At 39.5% G+C, this 15,809-nt stretch overlaps 1 protein-coding gene across 1 annotated transcript in view; it reads left to right on the forward strand.

The window, feature by feature from the left end:
• Setd2 (SET domain containing 2, histone lysine methyltransferase) overlaps window positions 1–15,809 on the forward strand; it is a 101,370-nt gene that overhangs the window by 51,399 nt on the left and 34,162 nt on the right. The window lies entirely within an intron of this gene.

Here is a 15,809-nt window from a genome sequence, read left to right on the forward strand (position 1 = left end):
CTGTTGCTCCTTCCTCAGCATTCAAACAATTCAAACAGCATAATAGCATACAGTATCAAAATTCTCTGTGTATTTTCCATCTTTGTGCGCTTTATTTTAACCTCTATTTTGTTTATTTTTACTTTTATTTTTTGCTTTTTGAGACAGGTTCTCTGTATCTTTGACCTGGAATAACTCTGTAGACCAGGCTGTCCTTGAACTCTCAGAGATCCTTCTGTCTCTGCCTCCCAAGTGTTGGGATTAAAGGTGTGTACTACCACACCCAACTACTTCCTTATTTTTGTTTTTTTACTTTTAAGAACTTTAACTTTTAGCCTGCATATATTTTTAAACACACTGTAAATCATTTAAAGTTTTCTTTGTCTTTGAATCTCTCTTTATATCTCTCTTTCTGACCACATGAGTGTTTAATTTACCAAGCAATATCACTAGGACAAAAGCCATGGCTTTGACGGCTGGATCCAACCCATTCTTTAGGTTTCCAACCTCATGGCAGAGGCAACAGCTGTAGCCTTTTTTATTGCCACAACTCTATGGCGTTTCAAGGTCCCTGCCACACTATATCCACAAGCTGCAACACTATATCCACAGACAACACTCAAGTCCTCTCTCTGTAGTCGGCCCTCCTGCCTCAAACAGTCAGAGTTTGCCCTGGCAGGACAGACCAGAACGCCAGCATTTTAAAACAGTACAACTTTTTTCCTGCTACGGCTAAAAGCAAACAATCATGCAGTCAGCTTTTCATCAGTACCATTCAAGTGTTCATGGCAGGACCTCTTAATGAGCTGCAGGGTTTTGCAGCTAAAGCTGAGTCAGGAAGCCTCTCTTAGATGAGAGCACTTGCTTGCCTCTAGCAAGCAGAGCAGACCCGAGGAATTGCTGCTATCAAGAAAACATGCTTTACTTTATTCTTTCCCAAGCTTTCTCAGACTTTCTGTGGATTCAGTTAGCCACACGTTGGGGGCCAAAGAAACTGCTTGGCTCTCATAGGTTAGAACATAGGTGGGTAGAGTAAACAGAACAGAATGCTGGGAGGAAGAGGAAGTGAGCTTAGATGCCATTTCCTCTCCTCTCTGGGGAAGATGCGGTGCCGTTCCTCTCCAGAGCAGATGCACATGCTGAATCTTTCCTGGTAAGACTGGTGCTACATAGATTATTAGAGATGGGTTGATCGGGATATGAGAATTAGCCACTAAGGGCTAGAGCTAATGGGCCAAGCAGTGTTTAAATGAATACTGTTTGTGTGTTGTTATTTTGGGGCATAAGCTAGCCAGGCGACCAGGAGCTGGGGCTGCAGGAACACAGCCCGCAGCTCCCACTACAAGGTAAAGCCTTACACTAGGATACCTAAAGGGTCCTGAGTTCCAGGCCAGCCTGGGCCACATAGTTAATTCCAGGCCTTTGTGACTACACATTGAGATACTGTCTCTCTGTCACTTAGATGAAAATAAGACAAAAACAAAATACACTGCACAAGACGAGCTTTGGAAATAGGTATTTTTCATTGAATATGTCCATTGAATTCAGCATTAAGTTATTTGCTTGAGTCACTGATGATTGCTTAACAGTATTTTTAGACACATGGATGCTTGTTCTATTTGGTGGGTTCTGCATTAATTTCAACATTTGATGCTCAAACTGCCTCATATTTGACTGGCGAAAACTACTTCTGTATCATTTTGATGTGTTTTTCTGTTTTAAAATTTCTGACATAGCATGCTGTTCTAGGTTCAGTTTATATTTGCCTTTCCTAGCTCCTTAGTTAGTCATTTTTTCAAGTACTTATTTGTTCTGGTGGGAAATTTTATATGTGTAGATTTTTTGATTAAAAAAATTATTTGCCACCATGCCTGAGAACCTGCCTGAGTTGATATTTGGAACCCACATGATGGAAAAAGAGAACCAACTCCCAAGCATTGTCCTCTGTACTCCATATGTGTGTTATGGTTTGCGCACCCATACACACATACATATGTTCACACGAATAAGTAGATTTCTTTCATTCTACAGGTTAAATAGATCATTTAGTATCTGATCTAGCATTATTAATGCAGACCCCCCCCCCCCATCTTGTCTTGCTTTTACTCTTTTTTGGTTTTTCGAGACAGGGTTTCTCTGTGGCTTTGGAGCCTGTCCTGGAACTAGCTCTGTAGACCAGGCTGGTCTCGAACTCACAGAGATCCGCCTGCCTCTGCCTCCCGAGTGCTGGAATTAAAGGCGTGCGCCACCACCGCCCGGCTTTGCTTTTACTCTTAAAACATACTATTGTTGCTCTCATTCTTTGCTTTCAACATATTATCCTTCATTGTCTTTTAGAATTGTAGATGAGATTCAGAGGACTCTGTAGTATCATTACATAACCCCCTTAACAAGAGTGCTAATTTACATAAAGAACAAATCCTAGGGCTAGAGAGATGGCTCAGTGGTTAAGAGCATTGGCTGCTCTTTCAAAGGTCCTCAGTTCAATTCCAGGTAACCACATGGTGGCTCACAACCATCTGGAATGAGATCTGGTGCCCCTTTTTAGCTTTTTGAGACAGGGTTTCTCTGTAGCTTTGGAGCATGTCCTGGAACTCACTCTGTCACCCAGGCTGGCCTCAAACTCACAGAGATCTGCCTGCCTCTGCCTTCTGAGTGTTGAGATTAAAGGTATGTGCCACCACCACATAATAAAAAATAAATCTTGAACCAAGCTTATAGAACTGACCGTTATGCCTGTCTAATCTTGCCTAACAATTTTTCTTGCCCATGAGCAATGTGATCTGTTCATATATTCACTTTTCCATATCTTCAGACATACTGTTCACTTAGTTTATAGTATGTAGGCTTGTAGACCAGGCTGACCTTGAACTCACAGTGACTGGCCTCTGCCTCCAAAGTGTTGGGGTTAAAGCCATGTGCCACCACCGCCTGGCCATTTATAATGTACTTAACAGATTATAAAAATTACTTGCAAAATAATTACTTGAATGGATATTAATTTCTTCTTTTTAAACACGCATTTTCAAAGTCATGAGCCATTTATGTTTTTTTTTTTTTATTTTTGAAGTGGGATCTTGCAATGTTGCTTACCTGGAACTTGCTTTGTATGCCAGCCTGATGCCACATTTGTGTCTCTGTCTCCTGGGTGCTGGGATCATGGTTTCTTAATGCTTAAATTAAGAGTTTATATTTCTTACGTTATCTTTGTAGTACTGGATGGAGAAAGTTCCCTCTTAATTGTAGTCCCCTAACAGCTGATGTTGTACTCAACATCAAAGATGGTCTTCTGGAAATACACCTTTCTTCATGTCAGTGTTCTTTACATTTTTTTTTAATGATTCCACATATACACTGTTGGTTACATTTTTCTTAATGTCTCTTGTGTGCACAGCATAGTCTGACCTCCACCTATGTCTGCCATTTGCTCTCAGATCATTCTAGTCATGGTCCACTTCTATCCTTGTACTGTCTCTTTTTTTAAAAAACGTTTGCTTTTCTTCTAGATTTCTAAGTTTCTTCCTTTCCCATAGGAAATGTTTTTTGTTTTCCAAGACAGTATTTTTTCTGCCCTTTGTATATATTCTCATCACATCCTTTCTATATAACAGATGACATTGTCTTGGCCCCTATAGTCTCCCTCTCCAGTATTCTACTTAGTCTCTGTGAAGAGCCTGATACATATTAGTTTGGCACTTTGTAAATACTTGAGTGAAAAAGTGAAGTCCATATTTCTTTAGTCTCTAGTGTAAGTTTTGTGTTTGATAGGTAATTGTGAAATATTTACCCGGATATCATGTGATCTTTTCAGCCTGTGAAGTATGTGGTGGTGTTTTTATCCGCTGCAAAACAAAACCAAAAAGGACCATGAAGTTATGATTTAGTTTTTGTTTGAGGGAGCTGACTCAGATCTTCTGATTTAAACCTTATATTCATCTGGTCTTTATTCTGCCCCAAATAATACTGATTTCTTTGTTCTTGCCAAACAGCCCATGGAATTGTGTATGTTGGTAAATATGTGCCACATATGTTCTTCAATCTGCATCTGGTTTAGAGACTGAGTGAGGTTCTTCCTGCAGTTGTCACAACCGTCGCCTCGGTGTTTGCTCAAGTCTCTGCTCACCCTTAAAGTTGAGGTGTTTTTCAGCCTGTGATCTGTGATTGAACATTGAAGGACATTTATAACTTTTATTATAAGGGCTTGTAGCTAGAGCAGCTTCTCTAATAAGTAGGTCTATAGATGTCAGATAGGAAAGAAATGGACTGTGCTCCCTTAAAAGGTGTTTTGGGGTGACTGGGTGTCAGAGGGATCGACTCTTAATTTCATCAGGACTGTGATGAGTTTTGGTTTGGTTTGGTTTGGTTTGAGAAACAGTTTCTCTGTGTAGCTCTGGCTGTCCTGGAATTCACTCTATAGACCAGGCTGACCTCAAACTGGCAGAGATCCTCCTGCCTCTGCCTCCCAGGTTCTGGGATTAAAGGTGTGCGCCACCACCATCTGGGTACCGGTGGTGAGTTTTTTGTTTAAAACAGTATAGCAGATATGATTACATATGAAAAGTGTGAGGAAAAGCTTAAGTCTGGGTTTATTTTGGCCAGACTAACAATTCTAAAATTAGAGAAATATTTAATCATGACTTTGATTACTCATTAATGATTGCTATCTACTTGACTATGCTTTTTGTTTTCTCTCCTGCACTAGTATTTGGTACTGTACTTTGAATCTTTGAACTATGTTAGCTGTTAACTTTCAATACTTCATGATTTAGCCTAAGCCCAGCAGATATTTATGGAGAATAAGTGAGCATTGCTATGGAGATTCTTTGAATTGTTGCCAAGATGCGTAGAGCCTGAAAAGGAGTTGAAGAAAAACAAGCTGCAATCAATGCACAGTGAAGTAAGGGCTCTGCAAACAGCAGCATTTTAGCAGTTTCCTCTTGAGTAATGGGTCTTCACCAGGAGAATGCTCAGTGTGCAGGGCCAGTCCTTTGCTACTATGCTAGAGCTGCTTTTGAGATGTGTAATTGTCTCTGTTTTAGAGAGACCATTCTTGAATGCAGTACAAAGTGCATATAATGAAATGTTTCTTTCCTACTCTGTCTCTTGTGATTCTCTATTTTTTTAAGGTTTATTTATTTATTATGTTTGCAGTGTTCTGTCTGACTGTTTTGCCTGCATGCCAGAGGAAAGCAACAGATCTCATTATAGATGGTTATGAACTGCCATGTGGTTGCTGGGAATTGAACTCAGGACCTCTTTGCCTTGTGGTTGCTGGGAATTGAACTCAGGACCTCTAGAAAGAGCAGTCAGTGCTCTTAACCTCTGAGCCATCTTTCCAGCCCTGGCTCCTGTGGTTCTCAAGGTCAATCAACAGACTGTGTGTGTGTTGTGTGTGTGTATACTCAGCCTTCAAGAAAGAAGTCATGCATATACATGGCCAGCGTTTGTTTGTTTGTTTATTTAGTCAGGGTTTCAATGTGTATCTCAGCTAGGAGGCCTGGGAACTTGCTATGTTTGTTGACCAGGCTGGTTTGAAACTTAGATCTGCCTGTCCCTGCCTCCTAAGTTCTGGCATTAAAGATGTGTAGCACCATACCCAGCCTGCTTTTTACTTTTTTGTTTAATAAACATGGATGTTATTTCATGACAGTTTATAAAGAATATTTTTTTATAGAAGTAATGGTAATTTTTTAAATACACCATAACTTCAGTCCGCTATTATATCCATGTATGTTGATTTCTTTCTTTGCCTCAACAATGGGTAATTTTTACTTAAACATAGTTGAGCCATTTTGTGCATTATTTGTTACGTTGATAGACATCCATATTGCTTGACCTAGTACTACTGGTTTAATTTTGAACAAGTAAATGTATGTGTGTACACATCTGTATTACCACATTCTGGCCAGTGCAGATATTGTCAGCTGTTTTAGTGATACAGGTGGTACTTGGTAGGTGAAAACTGAGACTAGGCCTTATTTATTTTTCACTTCTTGGATGATCAGCTCTCTGAACTTAGACATAAAAATGGCTGTTCAGAGGCCTCTAAAAGAAGAAACAGGTGAGGCTGGGAGAGTAGCTCAGTGGTAGAGCTCATGTACAGCCTCGGGTTTCAGCCTAGCAGCAAAGTAAATAAGTGACAAAAATGGGCAGCACATTGTGCTGTTCCCTCTTCCTTCTCCTTAGGTTCCTGTCTAGACATGCATGTCATCTTCAAATTCTTCTGTCAGATGATAGGAGTCAGTTTCTCCTTCCACCATGTGGGTCTCATTTTCAGGTCAAATGATCAAATTCAGGTCGTCCTACTTAGCAAGTGATCCCGAAGTCCTTTTTGTAATTTTTTTAATCAGCTCTTTCTGACAGGCAGTTTTTCAGACTTACTAAGGCTTAGTTTTTTATTACTTGTTTGGTTCTTTTGACATTTGTAATACGTATATCATATTTCTTTAGTCCTCTAAAGCATATTGTCACTATTTCTTTTCTTTTTCTTTTCTTTCTTTCTTTTTTTTTTTTTTTTTTTGGTTTTTTTGGTTTTTCGAGATAGGGTTTCTCTGTGGTTTTGGAGCCTGTCCTGGAACTAGCTCTTGTAGACCAGGCTGGTCTCGCCTGCCTCTGCCTCCCAAGTGCTGGGATTAAAGGCGTGAGCCACCACCGCCAGGCTTTGTCACTATTTCTAAAAGTATTTTTTTCTTTCTTAGGATTCTGTTTTTTCTTGAAGTTGATACTTTAATTTCTATGTCTTTGTTTTTTATATTTTGTATCTCTTTATCCTTTCCTCTTTTTGTCTGGTGTTCAGCCATGGTAGTGGGACTGCTCAGTCTTTCCCTGCTTTTCTTAGAATTGCTGTTCTCTTTAGGAAAGTGCTTAGGAAAAAGGGATTTGGTGGTCAACAGGAGAAATAATCTAGCTTTTCGAAATACACCTGCTGGCTGGGGAGACGGCTGCACAGGCATGAAGACTTCAGCTTATCACTCCTGTAAAATAACTGGGACATGGTGGAATTTTCTTGTAATGTCAGCGTGTGTATGTGGAGAAAGACTGGCTGTGTGCTTGGGATTGGGGCACTGTGGCACTGTGCATGGCTCAGAGGCACTATTGGCTCCGCCATGCTGGACTATGCAGAGCTCTGGCAGGAACTACCGTATTTTCCATAATAACAGCACAGCTTAAGTTTTAGACTGGGCAGGCAAACAGGTGTTACCGTATTACCCCTACTAATGGAGGAACTTAAGTTTTTAAGAAGCACTTTTTTAAAATCTCTGACTATATGTACTCTGTCTCTTTAAAAACTTTACCCTTTTTTTAATACTCTTTTTTTTTTTTTTTTTTTGGTCTCCCAAGCCTACATACATTTATCCAACACTTTGACCCATTTTAGAGTCTTTTATGTCTGAATCTGTCCTATTATGAACCTGTAATTTTTTACTGTCCAGGAGCACTTCTTAAATGGTAAGTGTTTCTTAAAAACTTAAGTTGTGCCATTAGTAGGGGTAATACGGTAATACCTGTTTGCCTGCCCAGTCTAAAGCTTAAGCTGCGCTATTATTATGGTTTAATATGGTAGTTCTTGCCTGTGCTCTGCACAGTCCAGCTTGGTGGAGCCGATTGCACCTCTGAGCCATGCATGCACAGTGCCCCAATTCCAAGCACACAGCCAGTATGATCTATACACACAGGCACATGTGCACACCGTACATTAACATAAAATATCCTCTTACAAAACAGATACCATACATTATTTTGTTCTGATAAATGTTTTGGCTTAGGAATAGTCAGTATTAAGTATTTTTTCATTTCCAGAAAAATTATTTCATTTATGGTTGAGCCCAGGGCTTTGTACATGGTAGACAACCTCTGAACTGTATCCGTATTCCAAATTGTTGTAGAAATTGTTGCATACTTTATTATAATTCTACTTTTATATTATATTCCTAGCAGCTCATTTGTGACTTTTGTTTTGGGGAAGGGTGGTACCGAGAGTCTGACTTGGGGACATTATGCCACTGAGTTTATATCCCCAACTCGTTTTGTTGGTTTTAGTTTGAGATAGGGTTTGTTTCACTTGTTGCCCAGGCTTCCTTTAACTCACTCTGTAGTCTAGGCAGGTCTTGAATTTTCAGTCCTCTTGCCTCACCCTTCCATATAGCGGGGATGTTTTACTAAAGTACTATATTGTTTTATAAGAAGCATCCAAGTACTTTTTGAAACTACTAGGGGAAAAAAGTAGGTCCTGCAGTCTAGTAATTGTAGGTAACTTGTTCAGTTGGTTAGGAATGAGAAAATGGCCTGTTGTGAACGCATGCCTTCAGTCCTAGGGAGGCAGATCTGTGAGATCAAAGCCAGCCTGATCTTCATAGTGTGTTCAGGATAGTCAGAACTACATAGAGAAACCCTGGCTCAGCAAAACAAAAAAACCAGACAGAGAGAGAGAGAGAGAGAGAGAGAGAGAGAGAGAGAGAGAGAGAGAGAGAAGAAGTAATCAGCAACAGAAGTGTTCGTCTTTCATCTTAGTTTTCTTTCAAATCAACTTGTTCTCCTGTGTATGCTTTTTTTTGGTGGCAATTTCTTACGTTACCCAAACTTACTTTGTTTTTTGTTTTCATTTGTTTGGTGTTTTGATTTGTTTCAAGACAGAGTTTCTCTGTGTAGCCCTGGCTGTCATGGAACTTGCTCTGTAGACAGACTAGCCTCAAATTCAGAGATCTGCTTGCCTCTGCCTCCTGAGTGCTGGAATTAAAGGTGTGTGATACCACCACCCCCCTGGCGTTTTGTTTTTGGTTTTTGTTTTAGTATAATTTTTAAAGTGCTTTTTAGTATTTTGTCTGCATGTATGTATACCTGTGTGAGGATGTCAGAAGCCCTGGAAGTGGAGTCACAGATGTGAACTGCTGTGTGGGTGCTGGGAATTGAACCTGGATCCTCTAGAAAGTAATGTTTCACAATGTTGAATTCCCAGTTGTTGAGTTTATATACATGTCTGTAAGTCAAAGCTTATATTTCATCCTCTTAAATTAAATTTTATGTTTTAAAATTTATTTATTTTTATTTTATTGTTTTGCCTGTATGTATGTTGTAAGGGTGTTGGATCCTGAAGTTAAAGACAATTGTGAGCTGTCATGTGGGACCTGGGAATTGAACCCAGATTCTCTGGAAGGGCAGTCAGTGCTTGTAACTACTCAACCATCTCTCCAGCCCCAAAGATTAAATAATTTTAACTGATATGGTGTAGTGCATATGGTTGAAAATTAATGTCTGTGACACAGTATTTCAGCCTCTGATCTGTATGGAGGCCTTTTAGCATTGTCTTCTGGAAGGTACAATTTTAAAACCTTACAAATCTAAAAAATGTGTTTAGTTTATTCCCTTTTGTTTGGTAGATGTATAGTTAACATATAAAATTAATTTTCCTTTAGAAAGAAGATACTGGACCTGGCAGTGTGTTTAGTGGTAGAGCATGCATCTGACATGATCAAGGACCTGGTTTCAGTGTCCACCCTACCACCCCGACCTATAAGAAGAAATAATTGTGTGTTTGTTTTGTTTGGAGACAGTTTCTTAATGTATCTCTCTGACTGGTCTCATACACACTGTTTGGCAGAGAGAATGTGAACTCATGATCATCTTCCCTCCATCTCCTGAATGCTGGGATTACAGGAATGCACCACCGTACTTGGCTGTGTAGAGCCTAAGTTTTGTTCATACTAGGCCAGCATTCTGCCAACTGAACTGTACCCCTGCCTATCCAGTGCAATTTCTATTCTTGTAGTTTCTCTGAATCCTATCAACATGAGATAAGACCGACTGTCTTCTAGCCCATAGCTTTTTTCTTACATATTTTTTTCTAATTATTGAAAACATTATTAATATGTGTTTGTGTGTGTAATGTATTTGTGAGTTCAGGTACCTATGGAGGCAGAGCTGCAGTTATGTGTAATTCTGAGCCATTTATAATGTGGGTGCTGTTGAACTTGGGTCCTCTTCAAGAATAGTACATGCTTTTAACTGCTGAGCCCTATTTTCAGCACCTTTGTCTCTTTTCTTCCACAGAATTATCTTTTCTCCCTTTGACCTGTTGGATTTCCCCCACCCCCTTTTTTTTAAGATGCAGAACTTCTGAAATTTATTTTTTAATTTTTGTTTTTCAGCCTCTTACTTGTTAAAACAAGCTTCTGCATTAGAAAAGAATGAGGGTTTTGTGGAGGCAAGTCCTTTGGTGAAGTACTCACCTTGCAAGTGTGAGGATCAAAGTCTGACTCTTTGTTCTATCACATTTTTAAATACAGAGTTTATTTACTTTTGTTCTAAATCCTTTTGTGTATATAGATTTATTATACCCAAATACAGATACATTTTCACAAAAACTAGAAATGTCTTGGCACTTACACACATACCTCACTTCAGTAACCGACTGAGATAGTTCTTGTTTCGAGTTGAAGATAAAACATTCAGGTAGACATCTCTAAATTTGCCTTCTGGGTTTTCAGAAATATTGTAGTGTAATAAAGATTGAATCAATTTAAGCTTTGATTCCAGGCAAAATCTGAGTTAGTTTATTTGGAAAATTTTCTACTTAAATAAAAAGTTTTTTATGGTTTGAATCAAACAGAATGAAAATGATAAGTAAACTTTTTGTCAGAACATAATTCCAACACTCTGGAAGTAGTGGCAGAAGAGTGAGGAGCTCAAAGTCATCCTCAAATATACTGAGTTTGAGATTAGCTTGTACTATAGGACATTCTGTCTTCAAAAGACAAAAAGGTTTGTGTTCTGTACAAAATCTAGGCTTGGATGATTTCAAACTAGTATTATTACTTAATCTTTATTCTCTTTTACATATAATGTACATATAGTAATAACCTCTTTTTTAGCAGTGATAAAAATAATATATGAGAATCAAGTTTCAGCCATTATTCTGGGTGTTGTTTTTTTTTTTTTTAATATTTATTATATATACAATATTCTGTTTGTGTGTATGCCCGCAGGCCAGAAGAGGGCACCAAACCTCATTACAGATGGTTGTGAGCCACCATGTGGTTGCTGGGAATTGAACTCAGGACTTTTGGAAGAACAGGCAATGCTCTTAACCTCTGAGCCATCTCTCCAGCCCTGGTGCTGGTTTTTTTTAAAACAGTCTCAGGTAGCCTAGGTTTGCCGGAAACATGCTATGTCGCTAATGTTACCTTGAACTTTTTTAAACATCCTGTCCCAGCCTCCCAAGTTCTGTGGTTACAAGTGTGCTAATTCACCAATTCCTAGAATTTCTGCTGTGCTGTGAATTTCTTTGTGGCAGGTAGTGTATATCTTAAGTATTACAAAATAAGAGCATTGGTATATGCTTTTAGGCTGTAGTTGATACTTTTGTTTTCTGCATCAGCAAACTAGATTTCTACAGGTAACTCTCTTCAGTTGGTCACCACCCTACTATTTGAGATAGTTTATGTAATATAGTGTGGATGACTTTATAAATGAGTAAAATTTCACTTGTTAATCTACTTAACAATTGAGCATGAACTATCTGCTGGCCACTGTCTGGTGCTAGAAATATAGCAAAGAAAAGACGTTCTTGGCTCATAACAGTTATAGCTTGAGTGTATATGTGTGTTAGTTGGGAGTACTACCTAAGTGCTAAAGAAATGAAAAAAAATGATATCTATTTAATCCCAGCACTCGGGAGGCAGAGGCAGGTGGATCTCTGTGAGTTCGAGACCAGCCTGGTCTACAGAGCTAGTTCCAGGACAGGCTCCAAAGCCACAGAGAAACCCTGTCTCGAAAAACCAAAAAAAAAAAAAAAGATATCTAAATATTGGATGGAGTGAAGAAGTAAGATTCTTTTAGGCTTCTCTGAGATGAAGGGTTGAATGTAGAGCCAGTCTCCTAACCCACAGAGCTGTCTTATGTGCTGGTCTCCTGATGAGAATGAAGGAAAGTGAAGTGGTTTTTTGTTTGTTTTCAAGACAGGGTTTCTCTGTAGCTTTGGAACCTGTCATGGAACTAGCTCTCTAGACCAGGCTGGCCTCAAACTCACTGAGATCCACCTGCCTCTGCTTCCCTTAGTGCTGGGTTTAAAGGCGTGCGCCTCTACCACCTGGCAAATGAAGTGATTTTAATATTTTCTTCAATGGACTCACTGACTTATGACTGACATCTTTCCTGGTGGACTTCCTATTAGTCAGACTGATACATTAATACTCTTCGTTTACCACATAAAATGATCCAAAGAAATTTCACAATTGTCTTCACAAGGCTGTTTCCTGCTCTTCTTTCAAAATATAATGGGACTTTGGTACCATCCATTTTCAGTTTTAGGAGTTCAGTCTCCTAATGCATAAATTGAGAAAGGAGTAGATAATCCATTTCCATGTAGTTTTGACTTCATAAAGTAGAAGGTGAAGTTATTCAACTCACAATCTTGGGTAGACACTAATAAACTCGTTCTGTTTACTTTTAGGTAGTACTGCTCATCTTTACTACAGTTAAATTATCAACAGTCAGTGCTAGTAATTTATTTTGTGAATGTAAGAAATCTGTTTTAAACAACAAACATGTAGTTTGGAGAGGTGACCCAGCAGATAAGAGCATGTATAACCCTTGCTCTTCTTGGGGCTCTGAGTTCAATTCCTAGCACACATGCCAGCTGGCTCACAACCACCTGTAACTTAGGCTCCAGGAAAATCCAGTACCTCTGGCCTCTGGGGACCTGTGTTCATGTACATATGCCATTTACACATACATGTAAACAGAGACTGCTCTTTTGTTTTCCAGCCACCCAGATGTGAATAATTACATAGAAACTATATTAATTACAGCACTGTTTAGCCTGTGGTTCGAGCGTATTTTTAGCTAGCTCTTACATCTTAAATTAATTCATTTCTTTTAATTTGTGCATCACCACAAGGCTGTGGCTTGCCTGTCAGGTTCCAGCATCTGTCTCCTTTGGCAGCTACATGGTATCTGCCTGAACCTGCCTTGTTTCCTCCTCTTATCTCTCCTTGGATTTCCTGCCTTGCTATATTCTTCCCTGCCATAGGCCAGGCAGTTTCTTTGTTCACCAATACTAATAAAACATATTAACAGCCTACAGAGGGGAATTCCTCACATCACACATACACATAACTTTAAAATAATAATAATAGGAAAACAACAGAATCGTGTGTAACATTGCGTGTGGGAAAGACAGTTTCCCTCACTGTCCCCTTCTATGTTAGTCCCAGAAGACCCCCTGGTTCTACTCTCTTGCTGGCCTCAGAATATATTTCCAAGTTAGCAGTTTATATAAACTTTTGAAGGTGTTTAATGGCACATTAACTACCATCACAGAGTCTGCACCTTTTTATGTCTATAAGGGTTTTTTTTTGTTTGTTTGTTGTTGAGTAGTTTTCATGAACACTTATAATGTCAGGATCCTGTGGAAAGAATGAAGCTGTGTTGTCTGTAAGTGGACCTTTGATATATCTATTCAAAGTTTTCTTTATGAGTGAACATGTGGAATTTTTAGTACCTAGATTTACATTGTATTTTCAAATAGTTGTTCAGGGGGCTGGAGAGATGGCTCAGCGGTTAAGAGCATTGCCTGCTCTTCCAAAGGTCCTGAGTTCAATTCCCAGCAACCACATGGTGGCTCACAACCATCTGTAAAGAGGTCTGGCGCCCTCTTCTGGCCTTCAGGCATACACACCGACAGAATATTGTATACATAATAAATAAATATTTAAAAAAAAATTTAAAAAAAACAAATAGTTGTTCAGATTAATTTACACTACAGATGGTTGCTGATAAGTAGCAGCTTTACTTTTCCCCAAGTTTGGTTGCTTGGTGGAATGGAGAACCAGAGCTGAGTGTCAGTTTGTCCCCTCCTGCCTTTGTCCCTGATACAGTACCCACAGCTAGAAACTGACAGCTAGGTGATTGTAGACATTCCCGAGAAGAGAAGGGAGTAGCTGATTGAAATATATCCTCTCAGCAGGCAAAAGCTGCTCAAAAAGAGAGAGAGCCCCCATGCTCTGAGCCAAGGGCAGAAACATAGTTCGTTCCCAGAGGTTTTGTTGCTAGGAGTCCTCAGAACTTTTAAGAAAAGCCAGTAAGTACTGCATTGGTCCTCAGCTTTCACTGTGCACCACTTTATATCAGGAGCTTTTTACAAAGAAGGATGTCTGAAACCCGCAACTCAAGATTCAGTTTGTCTTGGGTGTTACTAATATAAAAGACTTTCTGAAATTATTGCGCATCTGTAGTAAAGAACCACAGTTTGGTGGCGCACGCCTTTAATCCCAGCACTCAAGAGGCAAAGACAGGCAGATCTCTGTGAGTTTGAGGCCAACCTGGTCTACAAGAGCTAGTTCCAGGACAGGCTCCAAAGCTACAAAGAAACTCTGTCTTGAAAAACTAAATAAATAAAATGAAGAACCACAGTTCTAATAAAAGTCCTGAACATGAGAAGGATTCTAGGGGCAAAGAGAATGGAGGAATCTACATTTGTGCATTAATCTCAAGGCCTCAGTATATGGCTCTGACTGTCCTGGAACTGTCTGTAGACCCCGAACTCATGGAAATCCACCTACCTCTGCTTCCTGAGTGCTGGGATTAAAGCCTCATGACACTACTCCCTGCTTGAATAATTCATCTTCACCCTTCTTCATTTATGTAACATGAACTGTTTCTCATTTTCCTTGAATATTACTAGATCTAACTATAATGTGAAATGAGTGTAGTTTTCTTGGAGTACATTCTCAAAATTGGGTTACACAGATGGTAACTAGACAACATGGGTGTGAGTAATATTACACAACTGTCATGGGAGAGTATTGTTATGTGCCATTGAGAATGTGTAGACTTGTCATTGATTGGCTTACTTCACTCAGCTGGTTAAGAACTTATGCCCATGCACTACCAGTGTGGAACTGTCAGACCAGAAAGCATATTCTTCAAATTACATAGCAAGTATATGTATTTTGAGGCATAAAAACATAGTTAACATTTATCTTGATCAGTTTTGGTATAATACTAGATGCCATTTTGGGAGTATTGATGAACTAATCATGGTGTGCATCTTTCTCTGCCTGCCTGCCTGCCTGCCTGCCTGCCTGCCTGCCTGCCTGCCTGCCTGCCTGCCTGCCTGCCTGCCTCCCTCCCTCCCTCCCTCCCTCCCTCCCTCCGTCCCTCCCTCCCTCCGTCCCTCCCTTCCTCTGTCCCTCCCTCCCTCTGTCCCTCCTTCCTTCCTTAGCAGTCCTATGAAAGTAGATAATTTGACTATTAGTGGGGTTTTTGCATCCATAGAAAAATACACCGAAGGGCTGGAGAGATGGCTCAGTGGTTAAGAGCATTGCCTGCTCTTCCAAAGATCATGAGTTCAATTGCCGGCAACCACATGGTGGCTCACAACCATCTGTAACGAGGTCTGCTGCCCTCTTCTGGTCGGCAAACACACACAGACAGGATATTGTATACATAATAAATAAATAGATAGATAAATAAATATTAAAAAAGAAAAAAGAAAAATACACTGAATTGCCCAGTGTGTCCCAAGACCTTATTTTTTTTCTCTAGCATGGCAAAGCATGTGACGGTAGTGGAGCTAAAGCATAGTTCAAAAAGTGGAATGCTTGCCTGGGGTGTGTGAGAGAGACCGTGGTTTTCATCCCTATGCTGACCAGTAAGGATTGTCTTTATACGTGTAATTTTCAAAGTATTTTTATATAACTGAGTTACTGCTCTTAGTGAGAATTTTTGGTGAGACATTAGAATTGTCCTTATTAATATACTCAGTAAAGAAATTATAGATGACTTCTATTGCATTTTTTTGCAGGAATATATGTGTATGTATGAATTAGAAT

This window comes from Chionomys nivalis, chromosome 4, assembly GCF_950005125.1.
Source record: "Chionomys nivalis chromosome 4, mChiNiv1.1, whole genome shotgun sequence".
NCBI classification, from domain to species: domain Eukaryota; kingdom Metazoa; phylum Chordata; class Mammalia; order Rodentia; family Cricetidae; genus Chionomys; species Chionomys nivalis.